Raw genomic sequence first — 16761 nt, 5'->3', positions numbered from 1 at the left:
TAGAATCAGAATTATAAAACATAGGAACATGAACTTTGGGCCTACTTCTCCATGTTGACCAAAATGAGCTAGTCACATCTGCCTGCATTTGACTCGTGATATACAAAATGCTGGAGTAACTCCACGGGACAGGCAGCATCTCTGGAGAGAAGGAATGGGTGATGTTTAGGGGCGAGACCCTTCTTCAGACTGATCATCAATCTGAATAAATGTCTCGATCTGAAATGTAGCCCATTCCTTCTCACCAGCGATGCTTCCTGTCCCGCTGAGTTACTCCAGCATTTCGGTGTCTATCTTCAGTATAAACCAGCATCTGCAGTTCCTTCCTATGCATTTGACATATCCCTTTTAGTCCTTTCTAGCAGTGTAGCAGTGGGCAGGTGTGATAGACCTGCATGGGAAGATAGACGCCCCCGCCCTCACGAGTCTCGGGCAGATGGGGCTCGACAGCCTGGGAAGGCAGTCCATCTAGGAGAGGGAAAACTATGACTTAAAACCTCCACTGCCCTGTGGCCATATCCAGTCATGGAAAAGGCTCCTGGAGTAAACCTAAAGAAAATCTGGAGTCGGAGCCCCTAAGGCAGTTTGTCGTTGTCTACAACCTCGCTCTGGCAGCTCCTGCGACGGCACTGGTGCCAAACTGTAACGGCCCTGCTGTTCCTTTGGATCGATCAGCGACGTGGAGAGGGGGGACGTGCTGCATGGGCAACAGCCTGTCTGTCCTCCATATGACATCGCCCAGGCTTGCATCCGACCACACATCACCTGCAAACTAGGATGCGTCACCCATGGTCAGTCATTACCGAAGGTGTCAATCATGACCGATTCATGTATCTGTAAAATGTCTACAACATTGTAATTGTACATGCCTCCACAACGTTCTCTGGCAGCTCGTTCCATATGCTAACCACTCTCTTTGTGGGAAAAGTTGTCCCTTTGGTTCCTATTAAACCACTCCCCTCTCACAAACCTATGCCCCCCCAGTTCTTTATACCCCTACCTTGGGTAAAATATTCTGTGCATTGATGCTATCTATTCCCTTCATGATTTTATACATCTCTATAAATAAGATCACTCCTACCCTCTATAATAATCTCCTACCCTCCAGGAAAAAAACCATATTCAGTCTGTCTGGACGTTACTGGGACTGGTGGGCTTATGTTATAAGGATACATAGATACATATTTTCTATGTATCTATGTATCAATGTATCCTTATAGCATAAGCCCGCCAGTCCCAGTAACAATACAATTCAATTTATTGTCATTTGGACCCCTTGAGGTCCAAACGAAATGCCGTTTCTGCAGCCATACATTACAAACAAATAGACCCAAGACACAACATAATTTACATAAACATCCATCACATTGCTGTGATGGAAGGCCAAAAAAACTTCTCTCTCCACTGCACTCCCCCCCCCCCCCCCCCCCCACGGTGTCAGAGTCAAAGTCAAAGCCCCCGGCGGGCGATTGCGAATTGTCCCGTGGCCATTAAAGCCACGCCGGGTGATGCAAGGCCGCACACCGGGTCTTGGTGTTAGAGCCCCCGGCGTGCGCTCGCAGTCCCGCGACCATTCCAAGCCGCGCGGGGCGGTGCTGTAAGGCCCCGCTCCAGGAGCTCTTCAACCCCGCAACTCGGGTGGGAGAAGTCGCCGTTGCGGGAGCCCGGAAAAGCGGTCTCCCTCCAGGGACCCGCGGGCTCCCGGTGTCACTGTCAGCCAAACCCGCAGTTGCAGCCACCGAATCTCCGGGGGTCGGGTCGCAGCAGCGTCCACCACAGCTCCACCCGCTCTGGACTCGGCCAGCTCCGCGACGGTGAGGTGAGTAGTCGGCACCACAGCCCCCGGTCTTCCTGTTGGAGGCCGCTCCTCGTTGCAGCCCCAACGACAACGGAGACCCGGCAAAGAAAAGGTCGGGTCTCCCGTGCAGGGAGAGATTTAAAAGTTACCCCCTCCCCCCCACACCACCCCCATCCCCCCACACACATACCCCAACAAAAATAACAAAACTACATAAAAACATAGACATAAAATAATTAAAACGCAGACGGACTGCAGAGGCCGCTGCTGACGAGAGTCGCGCCGCCTACCGGAGACTTTTAAAAACATTTTCTGCACCCTTTCCTGCAAACATTTGCCTCTCAAAAATACCCCTGGCCTGTGTTTTAGTTGAGTTCAGTTTATTATTGTCACATCCACTGAGGCACAGTGAAAAGCTATTTTACTGCGTGCTATCCAGTTGGTGAAAAGATGATAGATGATTACAATCCGGTTATTGAGTGTATACAGGATAAAAGGATAATGTTCAGTGCAAGATAAGGTTCAAGATAAAGTCCAATTAAAGATAGTCCATGGGTCTTCAATGAGGTAGTCAGGACCACTTTCAAGTTGGTGATAGGATGATTCAGTTGCCTGATAGCAACTGGGAAAAAACTGTCCCTGAATCTTGAGGTATGCATTTTCACACAATTATCTGCAACACTTTGTCCTGCCTCTCCTCTCCCTAGATTCATTTCCTCCCTACCGTCAATCTGAATAAGTGTTCTGACCCAAAATGTCACCTAGCCATGTTCTCCAGATGCTGAGTTACACCAGCACTTTGTGTCCTTTTGTGTAACCAGTTCCTTGTTTCTATATATGGATGGCCCTTGCATTCTCAGAAAACAGCTAATGCAAACCTATATCCTCTGTGTACATGTCAAGAAATGCAAGTGGAAAATGTACTGGTATTTATATCTTTTACTTGTTTGTTTTTCACATAAATTCGGTGAGAGAGAATTTTATTCAGCATGCCAAACCTTTAGGTGGTGATTAGTGAACTCCATAAGAGAAAATTCCCATTGCTTGAACTTGTTCTTCTTTACTTACCTTGCTTGGAACAGCAGCAAAGTTGTTGAACACAATGTTTAAGAAGGAACTGCAGATGCTGGAATATCGAAGGTAGACAAAAATGCTGGAGAAACTCAGCGGTCTGAAGAAAGGTTTCGACCCAAAACGTTGCCTATTTCCTTCGCTCCATAGATGCTGCCTCACCCGCTGAGTTTCTCCAGCATTTTTGTCTACCTTTGTTGAACACAACCTCTTTTTCAGAAAATAATGTTGGCTCTGTCTGATTGTTTAGGATTTTCTAAATGTCCTATTACCACCTTGATAACAGATTCAGCATTTTCCTGGTTTTCAATATCCTTTTCTTGAATAGTGATATAAACATTGTAATGTTTCCAATGTTCCGGGACTTCTCCAGAATCCAGGCAAATATTGTGTAGGAGGAACTGCAGAAGCTGGTCTATCCAGAGAATGTTGGCGGATTACAGACACGCCATCCACAAATCCACGGCCACCTCGACAGGCACTATGCAGCAAAGATCATGATCTTTGCTGTGCAGTCCCTCATGATTAACTTCACACCCGCTCCCCCAGCTGAACCCCCCTTGACCATGTGCTCCCTCACTATGCAAGCCCCCCCTGCTGCACCCTCACTATGCATGCCCCCCATCGCTGCCCCCTCACTATGCATGCCCCTCATCGCTGCCCCCTCACTATTGCATGCCCCCCTTTGCTGCTCCCTTATTATGCCCCTGTCCCACTTAGGAAACCTGAACGGAAACCTCTGGAGACTTTGCGCCCCACCCAAGGTTTCCGTGCGGTTCCCGGAGGTTGCAGGTAGTGGAAGCAGGTAGGGAGACTGACAAAAACCTCCGGGAACCTTGGGTGGGGCGCAAAGTCTCCAGAGGTTTCCGTTCAGGTTTCCTAAGTGGGACAGGGGCATTTATAGATCTCCCCACCTGTGTTCCTTTCCCCTGCGCACTCTCACCCTCCTTCGACCCACTCGCCCTCCTACCCCCATGCTCCATCGCCTTCCTTCTCCCCTCTCTCTCACACTCTGCATCCACCCCTCATGCTCCCTCAGTGTTCCCTCACCCCACACGGATCCCACCTGCGCTCGGATCTCCATGGTATCCCAAAGCCTCACACAAAAGATTGTGGCAATCCTCTCCTCTTGTGTCTCCGCTCATGGAGGCCTCACTCAGTCCAGAGGGCACACCCTCCCCTCGATGCCCTCCCACCTTCTCTCTTCAATGCCCTCACTCTCCCCACAATGCCAAACACCTCCTCCCATCAATACCAGCCCATTGTCCTCACATTTCCTGCCCTCAATGCCTCCATACTGCCCTCACACCCTCCCTCAATATTCACACTCCCTTCAATGCACACAACTCCTCACCAATGCCCTCACTCCCCTCAACACTCACACCTCCTCCACTCAACGCCCTCACACGATACCATCACACACAATACATTCACAATACCCCTCACTCCCCCTAATACCCTCACACTCAATAACCCTCACACTCAATATACTCAGACTCCCCTCAATGCAGGTGCGTCCTACATTTTCTGAGACGCAACTTTCATTATTGTTCAACTTCTATCAAGGAGGTTATACTTCATCCTCGTGAGACCACATTTGGACTACGCAGTTGCTGCATGGGACCCATACACAAATAGAAACATTTCTTCCATCGAACGTGTCCAGAGACAGGCAGCTGGATTTGTTACAAATACCTATGAGAGAACCGAGTGTCACCAAACTTCTGAATTCTCTGAGGTGGAACCCTCTCCAAGACAGACGTGAAGCTCACCGTTTGACCTGTTTTAACAAAATGTTAAATGGTCAGCTCGACATAGATTACCAAACCTACACCAAACCCAAACCTATTAGGAGCAGACAAGGGCACTTTGAGATACCAGCTACCAAGACAGATGTGTACAGCAATTCATTCTTCCCCTGCACAATTAAAGCATGGAATGGTCTTCACCCTACCATAGTTACCCAACCAGACGCAATTACATTTAAAGTAGCTCTTCTTCTCCAAGAACCCTTTTTTGCTTAAGTCCACCCTCCGCCACCTCCAGTTTAAATTCAATTGGAATATTTTGGAGGACCAAGAAACCAAGAAGAATGCCTCCACACTGCTCTCCCACCTCCACCTCCCAACGCCCTCACACTTGATACCTTCACACTCCCCTCAATGCTTCCACACTGCTCTCACATCTCCTTCCCTCCAAGGGCGGACACAATGCCTTCACACTCCCACACCCACCCAGTCAAATCGCTGGTTGACAAGTGCAAATGAGCTGGCTCCACGATTCGTTCTAATACTGGCTTTACAGACCTGGGTGAAGAACAAGAGGAAGCGGTATCCAGTGAATATGACGATTCAACCTCCGGCGGAAACCTGTCACTGTCGACATCAAGTGAAATTGAATAAACAATGGAGCGGCTGGGCTTGTACAATCTGTTGTTTAGAAGGATGAGAGGGTATCTTATTGAAACATATAAAATTATTAAGGGTTTGGACATGCTAGAGGGGTCACAGTTTAAGAATAAGGAGTAAGTCATTTAGAACGGAGATGAGGAAACGCTTGTTCACACAGATGGTTGTGAGTCTGTGGAATTCCCTGCCTCAGAGGGCGGTGGGGGCCAATTCTCTGGATGCTCTCAAAAGAGAGCTAGATAGGGCTCTTAAAGACAGTGGAGTCAGGGGAGAAGGCAGGAACGGGGTACTGATTGTGGATGATCAGCCATGATCGCAATGAATGGCGGTGCTGGCTCGAAGGGCCGAATGGCCTACTCCTACACCTATTGATAATACCCTCACACCTCTTCCCCTCAATATCCTAACACTTAAGGCCCACACACTCCACTCTATGCACTCACACTTCCTCCTCAATGCACTCATACTTAATACCTTCACAATACCCTCACTCCCCACAATACCTACACACTCTCCTCGATGGCCTCACACAATGCCCTCACACCTTCTCCCCTCACTGGCTTCACACTTTAGCGTTCTTGCAAAACCCACCATTAGCGGCACTACAGATCCGCCACTGCCTGTGCGTGCGATTCCGGAGGCTTTGTGGAGGGGGCGGGATTAAAATGCAGGTTTGTATTGGTTGTCGGAAAGGGATTTCCTCGGGCTGCTAGCTGATGAAGAAAAATCGTTTGGGCTTCCGTTCCCGGTTTATTTAAAACAGATTTGCTGGACGATTTAATCGCTGGATTGAAGTTAAACGTGACGTCTAACGCCTTCAACATCACGGATCGCAATATCAGGAAAAAACAAATAGTATGTGTAGCATTGGCTATAGCATGTTAGCCAATTAGAATGCTTAGTAATTATAACCCCGCCTAATTGTTACATTCATAGTGTAAGATCCTGCTCACTGCTTGCCAGTCTGAGTAGCAGTGTGAACATGTGATGATCTGCTGTGTAGTTGATGACCTGAACAATAAAGATGCTTGTGTTTCAACCCCTGTGAGTTTGACATCTTTACATGGTGTCAGATCGGATCTACCCCGCCCTGTTTATCGCGATTTATTTTGTTAACCAGTTTTTATTTGCGTGTGTTTTTATGATTTGGAAACATGGCTAGCTCTTGTCGAAAGCCTAGCCCGCTTGTGTTTGATTCTGATATTGCCGAGCAATGGTGAATGTTTGAGAAGGGTTACTCTCATTATAAACGCTTCGTTCACCGCAACGATCCCGACAATTTGAAGGCTTCGCTACTGTTGAATTTAGCCGGTCCGGATGCTATGATCCACGCTGACTCGTTTGAATTTGCACATGCCCAGCTGGATGCGAATGGACAGGTATTGGTCCCAGCAGAATCTATAGATAACTCGATGGTGTTGCTGAGAAAGTTGAGAGAACTGTGTGACCTGCCGTCTAATAGAATCCTTGAGAGGACAAGATTTTTTGCCCGAGTGCACAGCCTGATGAACCTGTGGAACGATTCAGCGACCTGAGACACATCAGTTTTCTATGTGTGGTGAGATAACAAATGAGCTTGTTCGAGATAAAATTGTGGAAGGAATGAACGACCGAAAGCTGCGAGCTGAACTATTACGGAATGCAGACCTGACTAAATCAGGCTATTCATGCTTGTCGGATGGCTGAGTGTGGCACCACTGGCTGATTATGATAGCGCGAATCTACAACTAAATATGAATATGGCAAGTTACTCTCTGCAAAGATTTCTCAATGCGTCCAGCAAGGTTTAGAACATGCCTAACACGAGGTGCACAAAGTGTAACTATTTCCATCCCAGGGGGTGCCAATTTTGCGTAGCCCATGGGAAAGTATGTCATAATTGCAAAAAACCCAACCACTTGGCAAATTGTTGTCGATCTAGTGGAAGTATAGCTCCAAGGACGAAGCTGCACCTGATTCAACAAGACCCGTCAGATTCAGATTCTCATGAACAAGACGAATCCTCCCACGGGAATGACTCTGATAGCTCAGACACTGAGCCTACTGTACTTTCCCTAAACCTGCGCTCCACAGGCAAAGTGACTGATCCTGCTGTGACCATGATGGTCAATAACAAACCACTGATCACCAAGGTCGATACTGGTGCCCGCATGAACGCCATGTCACTCAAAGTGTTCAACAAGATAAGAACCACTGGCGCATGAGAAAAGACTCCTCCTCTTTACATGCTTACGGAGGGGAAATTCTTCACCCTCTGGGCAAAGCCGATTTCAAGTGTACCATCAATGAACAGACCAAGGACTTGCTATTTTACATTGTTCAGCCAAGTTCTGAAATCCTGCTAGGCATCGATGCGTGCCATGACCTGGGTTTGGTCTATTTCGGGCGTGCTGTTCACAAACTGTTTGACAGAGGGACCAACCAGACAAATGCTATCCAACTACAAAGATTTGTTTGACAACCAACTCGGTTAACTACCTACAATGTACAAGATCATTGTCGACCATAGTCATCCCGATCGTACGTGCCCCTCACCGCGTCCCCCATGGTACACGTGAACTGAAACGTATGGTCTCCATCGGAGTCCTCGCCGAAGTCAGTGAACCCTCCGATTGGGTTTCCACCATGGTTGTCACCACAAAGAAAGGCAAGAAGGAGTTACGCATCTACATCAATCCTAAAGATTTGAATACAGCAATCAAACACCAACACTACCCCATGAGGACCATCGAAGACGTCGCAGCACAAATCGGTAACATTTTTCTCAGTCTTGGATGCCAAAAACCCATTCTGGCAAATCCCATTAGACTGTGCTTCATCGGCATTAACAACATTCGCCAACCCATTCGGACGTTACCGGTTCCTAAGAATGCCTTTTGGCATCAACTCTGCCAGCGAAGCCTTCCAGCGTGCAATGGAACAACCGTTTGCAGAATTCCCCTGAACTATAATAGTTGACGACATTCTGGGTTCCTCCTCCCTCTGCGACCGCTCCAACGGCTCCTGGGCCTCTGTAAAAAACAAGCCCTGCTCTCGGGTTTTAACCCTACCGCTCGGATGTTGCTCCTCCCTCTGCGACCGCTCCAACGGCTCCTGGGCCTCTATAAAAAACAAGCCCCGCGCTCGGGTTTTAACCTTACCGCTCGGACGTTGCACCTCCCTCTGCGGCCGCTCAAACGGCTCCTGGGCCTCTGTAAAAAACAAGCCCCGCGCTCGTGTTTTAACCCTACCGCTCGGACGTTGCTCCTCCCTCTGCGACCGCTCCAACGGCTCCTGGGCCTCTGTAAAAAACAAGCCTTCAGTCCCATCAGTCTACCCAATACCATTTCCTGCCTAATGTGAATTTCCTTCAGTTCCTCCGTCACCCCAGATCTTCTGACAACTACTATATCAGGAAGATTGTTTGTGTCCTCCTTAGTGAAGAAGGATCCATTGCCAGAGTGAGCAACACCGGAAATTGGAAGAACAGCACCTCATATTCCGCTTGGGGAGCCTGCATACGGTGGGCATGAACATTGAATTCTCCCAATTTTGTTAGCCCTTGCTGTCTCTTCCCCTTCCTTAGCCCTCGAGCTGTCTCCTCCCATCCCCCAGCCCTTGGGCTCCTCCTCCTCCCTTTTTCCTTCCTTCTCCCCGCCACCCCCTATCAGTCTGAAGAAGGGTTTCGGCCCGATACGTTACCTATCTCCTTCGCTCCATAGATGCTGCTGCACCCGCTGAGTTTCTCCAGCATTTTTGTGTACCTCCAAAGTACCTGTTCAACTCATCTGCCATTTCCTTGTTCCCCATAATAAACTCACCTTTTTCGGTCTTCAAGGGTCCAACTTTGGTCTGAACTAAATTTTTCCTCTTAACATACCTAATTAAGCATTTACTATCCCCCTTTATATTCCTGGCTAGCTTACCTTCGTACCTCATCTTTTCTCTCCGTATTGTCTTTTTAGTTATCTTCTGTTGCTCTTTAAACATAATAATACTAATAATAATAATAATAATAATACAGGGCTCGAAATTAACGGTTGCCCGGGTGCCATTGACCACTCAAAGCGCCGCCTGGCAACCTAAACACTGAATAATTTTGCCCGGCTTGGCAACCAGATACTGGTTTGTACCGAAGATAGACACAAAAATCTGGAGTAACTCCGCGGGTCAGGCAGCATCTCTGGAGAAAAGGAACGCGACGTTTTGTGTCGACGATGATGGCTGTATTGCGTGGGAAAGATACTAGGTGCGGGGTGACGAAGGGTCGCAGCGAATGACGGCCCCGAACAGTGGCTCCATCTCCTCCTCCTCCTGCCCCCTGCCCGCCCTGATAAGGGCCGCTGCTTGCAAACCCGCTAACCAAAGATCTTATAGCTGAGCTCCGCTATTGGATCTTTGCCGCTAATGGCGCTTTAAAAAAAAAACCCTCCCGCACACCGAGGCCGGGAGGAGAGAGGGAGGGGGAGGCCTCGGCGTGCGGGAGGGTTTGTTTTGAAAGTGGTTTTCGCCGTTAGCGGGATTGGTGTCGCGGCCGCTGCTGCTGCTGTGCGGGACCCGTCTTTCACTCCGACACTTCTGAAGCAGCTGCACCATCAATCTATATTACTAAAAGTCTGATCTTGACCGCTTTTGGCCCACTGTGCTGCGATTTCCGAGAGAACGTCGCCACCTACGGCCGTCATTTTTGGCCACCTCGCTCAGAGCCCACGTCTGCCTTCCTGGACCAGAGGATATTTCCCATTGATGAAAAATTAGAGAGATATTAATGTTGAAAAAAAAAATCACCATTCTCTCTGATGCCCCTGCTGGAGGGGGAAGGACTATAAAACCAGGAAGTGGTGTGCCTCACTCAGTCTCTGCAAGATGGAGGTCACGTCTCTCTGAGCTCTGAATAACACTGAACACATGTCTACTCAACTGTGAGTGCCCTTAATGTGGTTTGAAAATGAAAATATGGTTGGTTTGAAGTAAAAAGGCACTGCCTGCAAATGGTTGTTTGGGGGGTTTGGGTTAAAGTAAAAAGGCACTCTCTCTCTCTCTCTCCCCTCCTCTCTCCCCTCCTCTCTCCCCCCCCTCTCTTTCCCCACCCCCCCTCTCCTCCCCCCCTCTCCGCCCTCCCCCATTCTTCCCCCCCCTCTCCCCTCCCTCCCGCTCTCCCCCCTCCCCCTCTCCTCTCTCCCTCTCCTCTCTCCCCTCTTACTCTCCCCTCCCTCCCCTAAACCCCTCTCCCCTCCACCTCCTACCCTCTTCCCTCCACCCTCCCTCCCCCTCCCTGCTCCCCACCTCTCCCCTCACCCCCTCTCAGCACCCCCTCTCTCCCCCCTCCCCCTCCCCCTCTCTCTCCCCTCTTCTCTCCCCCTCCTCCCCTCCCCCACTCTCCTTCCCCTAAACCCCTCCTCACCTCCTACCCTCTTCCCTCCCTGCTCCCCACCTCTCCCCTCACCCCCTCCCTCTCCTCCCCTCCTCTCTCCCCCCCCGCTCTCTCCCCTCACCTCCCCCCCCGCTCTCTCCCCCTCACCTCCCCCCTCCCCTCCCTCTCTCTCCCCTCCCCCACCATCCCTCCCCTAAACCCCCCTCCCCTCCACACACCCCTACCCCCTTCCCTCCACCCTCCCTCCCCCTCCCTGCTCCCCACCTCTCCCCTCTCCCCTCACCTCACCCCCCCTCTCAGCACCCCCTCTCTCTCTCTCCCCTCTTTGTCTCCCCCTCCTCCCCTCCATCCCCTCTGCATCCCCCCTGGAGAGGAAAAGATTACAAAAAGTAGTAAACACTGCCCAGTCCATCATCGGCTCTGACCTTCCTTCCATCGAGGGGATTTATCGCAGTCGCTGCCTCAAAAAGGCTGGCAGTGTCATCAAAGACCCACGCCATCCTGGCCGCACACTCATCTCCCTGCTACCTTCAGGTAGAAGGTACAGGAGCCTGAAGACTGCAACAACCAGGTTCAGGAATAGCTACTTCCCCACAGCCATCAGGCTACTAAACCTGGCTCGGTCAAAACTCTGATTATTAATAACCCATTTTCTGTTATTTGCACTTTATCAGTTTATTTATTCATGTGTGTATATATTTATATTATGGTATATGGACACACTTATCTGTTTTGCAGTAAATGCCTACTATGTTCTGTGTGCTGAAGCAAAGCAAGAATTTCATTGTCCTTTACAGGGACACGTGATAAAAAAACTCACTTGAACTTGATATGTCAATGTACCAGCTAGAAACTGATCTTCTCCATAAAGAGTTGGTCTTTTGCTAGAAATTGTAATATCTTTACCTGTGTGTTACGCACTTACAGCATATAATACAATAATATTAAAGTTCTGATCTTGAGAATATCACATTATTATTTCCGTAACAACGGTCAATTTTGTAATTAGCTAAATTTAGGTAACTAACCAATTATTTGCTTTAATTTCAGGTCATCCAAGTAAGATGATTCAGATTTGTTTCAGAATGCTTCAATCTATAATAACTGAAACTTTCATTCAGTTCTCCTAATTTTTAAGAAAGTTATGGGCTTTTGACTCTTCGATCACAGCTTTTGTGTTAAGTCAATGGAAAAGTAATAGGGAACAAGATGCGAATTTCCGAGTATGAAAATGACCATAACTTTTTTTATACTGAAGATATGACAGTGAATTGGGTGTCAAATTAAACTTCTTTTTATGCTTTATCTGATGGGATCAATTGCAGACTTGATTTTTAAAATCTCAACATTTTGTAACAATCCGAACACTTAATGGACTCACACTCCCCTCAATGCACTCACACTCCCCTCAATGCACTCACATTTAATAAACTCAATCTCCCCTCAATGCTTCCACACTACTCTCTCACCTCCTCCCCTCACACCTCCTTCCTTCCTTCCTTCCTCGAGCCGCCATCCCTCCCGCCCACTGACCTCCCTCCACCGGCTCCTCCTCCGCGTCCGCTGCCGGCGCCGCCCACGTGACCCCGCTGCCGGCGCCGCCCACGTGACCCCGCTGCCGGCGCCGCCCACGTGACCCCGGCAGTCACCCCGCCTCCCCGGGCGCCGCAGCCAATCAGCGGGCGCGGGACGGCGGCGGGGGCGGGGCGCCGGGAGCCAGGGCGCGCAGTGCGCAGGCGCCGGGGGCCGGAGCCGTTGGCCAGCGCTCGAGGAGGGGGGAGGCTCCCGCGCGCTGTTGTTGTTGTCGGTGTCGGCGCATCAGGGCGGGCGGGGAACAGCGAGACAGACAGACAGACAGACAGACAGACCCCAGTGTGTGTGTGTGTGGGGGAGAGTGAGAGCAGACGGCCCATCCTGTGCCCCATGCCTGGCCGAGTCCGGGCTGCGCGGCTACGGCCATGAACCCCAGGAATGTCGGCTCATCCCGGGCGATGCACGTCGAGTTAACCTCGCAGCAGGTGAGTTACCTGGAGCCCCCCCCCCAGCATTGCAGACTTTGCCCTTGTTGCACCACTGCTTGTGCAGCACGTTATTCAGCAACGTCCCAGCTCCCCCGGGCTGGGGAGGAGGGGTGAGGGGAGGAGGGGTGAGGGGGTGAGGGGAGGAGGGGTGAGGGGAGGAGGGGTGAGGGGAGGAGGCGTGAGGGTTTTGAGGGGAGGAGGGGTGAGGGTTTTGAGGGGAGGAGGTGTGAGGGTTTTGAGGGGAGGAGGTGTGAGGGTTTTGAGGGGAGGAGGTGTGAGGGTTTTGAGGGGTGAGGGTTTTGAGGGGAGGAGGCGTGAGGGTTTTGAGGGGTGAGGGTTTTGAGGGGAGGAGGTGTGAGGGTTTTGAGGGGTGAGGGTTTTGTAGGTGTGAGGGTTTTGAGGGGAGGAGGTGTGAGGGTTTTGAGGAGAGGAGGTGTAAGGGTTTTGAGGGGAGGAGGTGTGAGGGTTTTGAGGGGAGGAGGGGTGAGGGTTTTGAGGGGAGGAGGTGTGAGGGTTTTGAGGGGAGGAGGCGTGAGGGTTTTGAGGGGAGGAGGCGTGAGGGTTTTGAGGGGTGAGGGTATCCAGTGCGTCCAGTGTGAGGGGTCTGAGGGCAGGAAAAGCGAGGTTATTGATGGGAGTATGAGAGGGAAGTGAGTGGCTGAATTATGAGGGGAGCTGTGATGGCCTTAAGTTGGGGGGTGTCAAGCGTATTGAGAATTTGTATAGACTTTGATTAAATTATGTTTTTTGCTTTCTTCAGGTATTCCCCCAAAACAGGTTTTTGCCTTATCTTTTAACGGGTTAATATTACCCGTAGTATTTGTGAAAACTGCATGATATTGTTAAGAATTGCTACTTCAGGCATTTTTAGGTACTTGATGTAGCCTTTATCTGGATAATGCCTAACGTATTCCAAAATGTGCAGCTGCTTATGCAGAATTCCCCCAAAAAATACTTCAACTCTGTTGATGGATGATGATAGATTACAGATTACTGTTCATTTGCTATCATCGTTACTAGTGGTTTGACATGGATGTCATGTTACGCCAAGCACTGATTGCTGGTGTGAATGAGTTGGTTATCTGAAAGGGCAGGTGATATTGCTTGAAAACTGTCGGTGCACCACTTGTATAGTTGTGTTTCATTGCAAACTTTTTTAGTGTTTATTGACCTCTGGACCCCAAGGTCTTGCTGACTTTTCACTGCAAAGAGAATATTAAAGAGGATTTCATCTCATAATTTTTATTTATGCATGGATTTATAGGTTAATTCTCAGCTTGATAACTTTTTGGATTAGGTACATTATTGCGCACTTTTCTTTGTATTGTGTTGTATTCAATTTATTGTCATTATCTCATATTAGAGACAACGAAATTAATTTTCCTTACAGTCAAGTAACATAAAAATAAATAATAAATAAATAAAACATATTAAAATAAAAAAAAAGCACAAACACAGAAGTCCACGACACAACATAACCACAACACAACACACAGTAGCACCAAAGTTGAGGAAGGTACCATAGTCCAGCCAGCCTCCCCGCCGATCTTTCCAGATGTTCACCCGTGGTCGGGGCCTCCCGAGCACCCACAGTCGCCGCCACGGGCGGCCCGATGCTCAGGCCCTCACGCCGGGATGATGGAACGCCGACGCCGAACCCTGACGGCGGACCTCCAGATCAGCCACCTCCCGCGGTTCCCGAAGTCCACAGGCCGAGACGGGCGGAGTCACAGGACTCCACGATGTTGGTCAGCGCCGCCCGCGTTGGGAGCTCTGCGAACCACAGCTCCGCGATGTTGGTGCAGCAGGCCCAGCACTCCGGGGCTCCAAACGGCGATCCCCGAAAAGGCATCGCCCGCCCCGCAATGTATCCAACGCTGCGCCGCTGCTGCTGGAGCTCTGGTCGGTCCCGGCAGGAAAGGCCGCGCCAATCCAGTAGGTAGGCTGCTGGGGGGGGGGGGGGGGGGGGGGGGGGGTAGATAGGTAAACATACAAGCAATTATTTTAAACTGCTTAATTGTGAAAAATTCCTGAAGGTGGCAAAATCTGCTGTAGAATGCTCTTGGGTTGGGAGCAGAGTAAAAATAATTTTTCTTTGGTCAGTGTTTAACTGTAAAGGCTTGTGGCGTACAGGAGAGATGAAAGATCAATGAGTAAAACATTGCACAAAATGGTGTGATGGTAAGTGGTTCTTTGAACCTTGGTCAGTGTTGTCATAATCCAGATTGTGTTAGTTACATTCTTGGCAATTTGAAGGATATTTATTTGCTCTGGAAATAAATTGAGGGGATATATGATGCTGAGTGTTTACACTGAGCAAGTAAATAAGCTACCGTCTTTAATGTACAGACACAAAGTGTTGGAGTAACTTGGCTCAGGAAGCAAATGTGGAGAAAAAGGATAGATGACGTTTTGGTTTGGGACCCTTCTTCTGAAGATATTTCTTTATTCAGAAGTAGTGTTCTGACCCGAAACATCATCTATCCTTTTCCTCTAGAGATACTGCCTAACCTGCTGTTACTCCAGCATTTTGTGTCTATCTTTGGTATAAACCAGCATTTGCAGTTCTTTTTTTCTAAATGATTTAATGGAATGTGAATAGAAGACAAAGTGTTATGTAGCGGCTAGCCAGAGTATTTTATCAATATGGGGAAAGGGAAACTCAAGGATTGTGATCAGTTGGCATCTTTCAAAAGTAGCCAGATCAATATTAAGTTGGCAGGAGTTATCCTTTGTTTGCTTGTTTGTTCCATTAAGCTGTTGAGGAAGGAAGTTGGATCCTACCTCGAAGTGATAAGCAAAGTATGGAAAGGAAGAGCTTTACTGATATTAAATGCACGGTCAGATTATATGTCTTGTTGCTAATTTTCTATCTAATAAGAAAATGACAATAGAGGAGCATTGATAAGTTGAGGGCTGTTTCCAGCGATAGGTAGGGCACTTTCTTTGGTCCTTTTCAGCTTGCAACATGCGTATCAGCACCCTGATGTAAAAAATGAAAGAAGTTGATTTTTAAAGTGAATATTTTGGTGAACTTGGAACTTGATTGGTTATTTAGCTGTGGCCGCTGACTCCCAACATCGCGGAGCTGGGGGCTGCGGGCGGGCGGCGCCGGTTGGAGCTCCGACACCGGCAACTCTACCCCTGGCTGCGCGGCGCTCCAAATCCAGCGCCGCCCGCGGCCGGACGTCCGCAGCCCCAGCTCCGCGATGTTGGGAGTCGGCGGCCACAGCGTTCCGGAGCTTACTGCACGGCGACCCGGTAAGGCATTGCCCGCTCCCCACCTCTCCGACCAGGTAGGGGACTAAGAATTAAAGTTTCCCCCTTCACCCCCCCTCCCCCCCCCTTCACATAAAAGCCCTCCAAACTAACTGACTAACATTTAAGCAATGATTTACAGATGTTTAAGTGTCTCCCCGGTCTCCGGGGAGGAGGCAGCCGCTACAGTAGTACAGACCTGGGTTGACCGTGGGTCGTTTTGGGTCAAGTTTGGCGCCAAACGCGAGCTTTGGTGTGCAGACGACATCCTGGAAAAAATGTCCGGTTTTCGGAGCTTTTCGGTTTCCGGAACTCCGGATAAAAGGTTGTGCACCTATAGCAAATGTGCAACAAAAACAAAACAATGGTGATGTAGCAAAACATTCACTTTTAGAATATTGTGTTCAGTTCTGGGCACCATGTTATTGGAAAGATATTGTCAAACGGGTTCAGAGAAGATTTACAAGGATGTTGCCCGGACTAGATGGTGTGAACTATAGGGAGAGGTTGAGCAGGCTGGGACTATTCCCTGGAGCGCAGGAGGATGCGGGGTGATCTTATAGATGTGTGCACAATCATGAGAGGTATCGATCAGGTGGATGGACAGTCTCTTGCCCAGAGTCAGTGAATTGAGGACCAGAGGACATAGCTTGAAGGTGAAGGGGAAAAGATTTAACAGGAATCTGAGGGGTAACTTTTTCACACAAAGGGTGGTAGGTGTATGGACAAAGCTGCCCGAGGAGGTAATTGAGGCTGGGCCTATCACAACGTTTGAGGACGACAGATGGCACAATGGGCTAAGTGTTCGGCTGGCAACCGGAAGGTAGCTGGTTCGAATCCCGCTTGGAGTGC

This window comes from Amblyraja radiata, chromosome 6, assembly GCF_010909765.2.
Source record: "Amblyraja radiata isolate CabotCenter1 chromosome 6, sAmbRad1.1.pri, whole genome shotgun sequence".
In the NCBI taxonomy this organism is placed as follows: Eukaryota; Metazoa; Chordata; class Chondrichthyes; order Rajiformes; family Rajidae; genus Amblyraja; species Amblyraja radiata.
Note: the sequence above shows the minus strand (reverse complement) of the source record.